This window comes from Dioscorea cayenensis, chromosome 19 (assembly GCF_009730915.1).
Source record: "Dioscorea cayenensis subsp. rotundata cultivar TDr96_F1 chromosome 19, TDr96_F1_v2_PseudoChromosome.rev07_lg8_w22 25.fasta, whole genome shotgun sequence".
Lineage (NCBI taxonomy): Eukaryota > Viridiplantae > Streptophyta > Magnoliopsida > Dioscoreales > Dioscoreaceae > Dioscorea > Dioscorea cayenensis.
The window spans coordinates 18,282,513-18,286,791 of record NC_052489.1 but is presented as its reverse complement, the minus strand read 5'-3'; positions in this window follow the sequence as shown (position 1 = coordinate 18,286,791).

The following is a 4,279-nucleotide window of genomic DNA, read 5'->3' as shown; positions in this document are numbered from 1 at the left end:
TCCAGCATATTAATAAACATCATTATAAGCTTTTATTCTCTATTAATTTTTTTTATAAGAATGGATAAACTGGTGGATAACATCAATCTAAACAAGGAATTGTTTCAAATGACACCCAGTAAACAATTATTAAAACAACCGATAATTGTCCATGTCTTATCTCATTGGCCATGTCTAATTAGTCAATTATGGCTCAACAGACAAAAAACTGGGGGTTATTGTTGTAACTCTGGTTACTAACCATGATCCTGGGGTTATTGTTTTAAATATTTATTTTAAATTTCAATTTTTTAAAATATATTATGAAATAAATTTATTAATAATATTTAAGATTTTATTTAATAAATATGTTTTAATGAAACATATAAATGTAAATAGTTAATAAATTAGATGAAATGCTTGCGGGCCATTTTATAGTATAATTATTATGGGATATAGTTTAATGAGGAAGAGTTTAATGGATTGATTAGGTGAACTTTAAGGTAGTCTAACGATTAAAGATAGGTAGAATTGCCAAAAAAAAACCCCAAACTTTGCCATATTGCAAAAAAAACCCCTATAGTTTTGCAATCCCCAAAACCCCTTCCTTTTACACTCCATGATTTTCAAACCCCCAAAGTACGTAACGGCATTAAACAGAGTGTTTTTTAAATTTTATGGACAAAAATGCCCTTGAACGGGAAGTCGTGGCTGCACCCATTTCGGCGGTGTGAGAGGAAGTGGGTGTGTTTTTTTTAGGGCTACAGCTGCTTGTCTTCTCTCAACTCGCGTCTCCAGCTCTTCCCTTTCCACCGGCGTCTCGAAGGAGAAGTCCCGCGCAAGTATTCGGCATTTCATCAATTTGCAATCTAAGGTATTGATTATGGTTTTTTGTTAACTATTCTGTTACGAAGAGACATTTTTCGGTTTTGTTTTGTGATTTTGTTTTTCTTGGAAGACATTGAAGCCTGCATGGGGATTTATCGGCTGGGGTTTTGTTAGTCTGCAGGGAGATCTCTCGGCTATGGTTTTTGTTTTGTTTTATATTTTCGTCTGTGTACACGATCAAAATGGTTTTTTGATTGTTGTGATTTGTGTAATGTTTATAATCTATGTTTACCCTTTCGGTTGATATGGTTGCAGTTGTAAAAATGAGGTCTCCGTTTAAATAATGAGCTTTTACCGTTTAAGTTTTGTTGTCTCCGTTTAACTATTTGTATCTCTGTTTAATAATATAGGTCTCTGTTTAACAAATGATATCAATGTTTAAGAATTGAGAGTTTACCGTTTAACAACTTAAATTTCCCGCTGAAGAATTCCCGCTGAAGCATTCGGCATTTCATCAGCTCCCAGTCTAAGGTATTGAAACTCTCTATTTAAAATAACAAAGTCTCTATTTAAAAAAAATAAAGTTTCTGTTTAAAATACCGTTTAAGTATCAGTTTCTCCCTTTAACTTGATTTTTCTCTGTTTAAATTTCATTTTCTCAGTTTAACATTTTCTTATTGTATTATATCAACTTAATTACAATGTAATGTACCTAAAATACAAATCTCTGATAAAAATAGAATGTTCACTTAAGACAATATATATACAACATTCATTTTCTTATTCAATATCAACTTACTTAAAATAAAAATCTCTGATAACATTCATTCCCTTTAACTTTATTTTGCTCTGTTTAAATTTTATTTTCTCAGTTTAACATTTTCTTATGAAGTATCAACGTAATTACAATGAAATGTACTTAAAATACAAATCTCTGATAAAAATACATTTAATATAATACAATACAACATTCATTTTATTATTAAATATCAGCGTAATTACAATGACCTTTACTTAAAATACAAATCTCTGATAAAAATAGAATGTAAGACAATACAAAAATTCTCTTTTTAAGCTTCAAACTCTCCGTTTAACGCACGACGTAACCATCACGGGCCTCGGAATCGTCCAAGTACACCTTTGAATAGGGTGTCCACAACACTCGCTCCAGTCAGACCACATTTTTTTATAGATCAAGTTCTTTTTAAAGGATATGTGATGAACCTTCTTTTGGTAATCATACGCAATCAACTTGTAAGTGAAACCTTCTTTTCTTGACCCAAGGCGAAATGCACTTCCGTCAGTGCTTACCCGTAGAGCAAGAAGGCGAGCATTTCGCCTTGGGCAAAAAAAAAAAAAGTTTTCACCTACAGGTTGTTTACGGATGACAAGAGGAAAACAATCATGACACATCCTGTAAAAAGTCTATGTTCGAAAAAATGTGGTTTGAATGGAGCGAATGTCGTGAACACCAAATGTTCGACTCGACAGGATGACCATCACACAAGAAGAAGAGGAAGAGGAAGAGGAGTGGTTGCGCCAGTAGAGTATGTTCAACGAAATGGTTCTTCCTTCCCATTTATACTGTGAAATCCAACAGCCTACTGCCGCTTCGGCTTCCGATTTTTATGTGCGACGGGAGTGGAAACGCTTGGGTAACCGAGAGTGCATTAATTACGCTTGGGGAACCGCTGGCACCATCGCGTTGTATATTTTAAGAGGATAAAAATATAATTTAAACGATAAAAAAATAAATTTAAACAGAGAAGCCAATATTTAAACGGTAACAGATGTATTTAAATATAAAGTTCAATATTTAAACAATACTAAGAAGTATATACACAATGCCTACTCGGCAACAGATTCATTGCACGAACTGGGATTGTGACCGGAAGCGTGGCAATGGCTACAACGCAACTTGCGGACCGGAAGCGTGGCAATGGCTACAACGCAACTCACCGTCCTCGGATGCTTACGAGTCGATCCTCTTTCGTCTAGGACGCCCAGGTTGCCTTCTCGTCACAGGCATCGGTCTCGTTGTCGACGACACCGAAGGCGACGTGGAAAAAACCGTTATTTCCAGTAGGATACGATGCCACATCATCGGTCTCCTTGTCGACGACACTGTATTCGACGTGAGAAGTTAAACAATAAGTTAATAAGTTAAACGGAGATAATATTGTTTAAATGGAAACTTGATAAATTTAAACATAGACAGGGATAATTAAACAATAATTAGCTTCTACAACTATATAAACATAAACGAGAAGAAATTTACAACGAGCAAAACTCGTTTTCAGTAGGATACGATGCCACATCATCTGTCTCAACAACAAAATCAACAACAGTACATTTGAAGATGGAGTGCACGTGACGTATGAGACAAACCGTTTTATGTCCATTCGGGTGTGATAAACTTCACCCTGACACGGGAAATATTGGGACCCCATTGCGCACATATTTCAGCTAACACTGATTCCCAAGAAGTCAGCGCCGTGAATATTAGCACTCGACCCTCCCTGTTGTATCTAGCAATAGCACAAAAACTCTCCATAATTTAATCGGAAGAGCTAAAATTGAGTACACCAAATGAGAAGAAGAAAAAGAAGAACAAGAACAAGAAGAACAAGATATGAGCCTTCTAAACTTTGTTTGAGAAAAAGCAAGCAGGAGGCAAACAAAATTGGAAAACTATACATAAAGTTCGGACATGATATGATTGGGTGCCATTTTTCCCTCCTTTTGCAAGGGCAAAAAAGAAATTCCATATTATGGACCGACTTCAACTTACCGGCAGGGGTTAAAGGGAATGTAAAATATAACGGAGGGTTGTCCGGGGTGTGCAAAAGTTGGAGGGGGTTTTTGGGAAGTTTTGAAAATGACGATGGGTGAACAGTAATATTCCCTTAAAGATATCATTATATTTAATTGCTTTGAAGACACAATTATATCTTTTTAAAGAGAGTTTGGTATTAGATGATATTTGTATGTGTATTTTAAAAGCTTAAAAGTAAATACATTAATCATCAAATATTGACGCAATAGATTTATTAAATATGTATGTATATATATTATTTACATAAAAAAAAACCCAAACCAACCATTTATATATATATATATATATATATAAATGCATTTGTGCGGCATTTGTGGCTATTCCAACAAAAAAAAAAAGTTATCTAATAGAACTAGAGTGATCTTTCCATACAACACTCCATCATCACTCTCCTAGATCTAACGTGGTATATAATCCCTCCAATATTTGCAAATTTTAATCCATCCAAGATCCCATTTTGCTCATCCTTCCTTATAAATATTGTTTAAATGTCAAGCAATTTTTTTTTGGAAATCAAAATGCATATAATTCTTGCAACTTTATTATATTTATTTCTCCCACTTATATTATGATATAGTTTTCATCTTTGTGCATTTTATTGTATTATATTATTGACAAACTTTATAATATTTAATC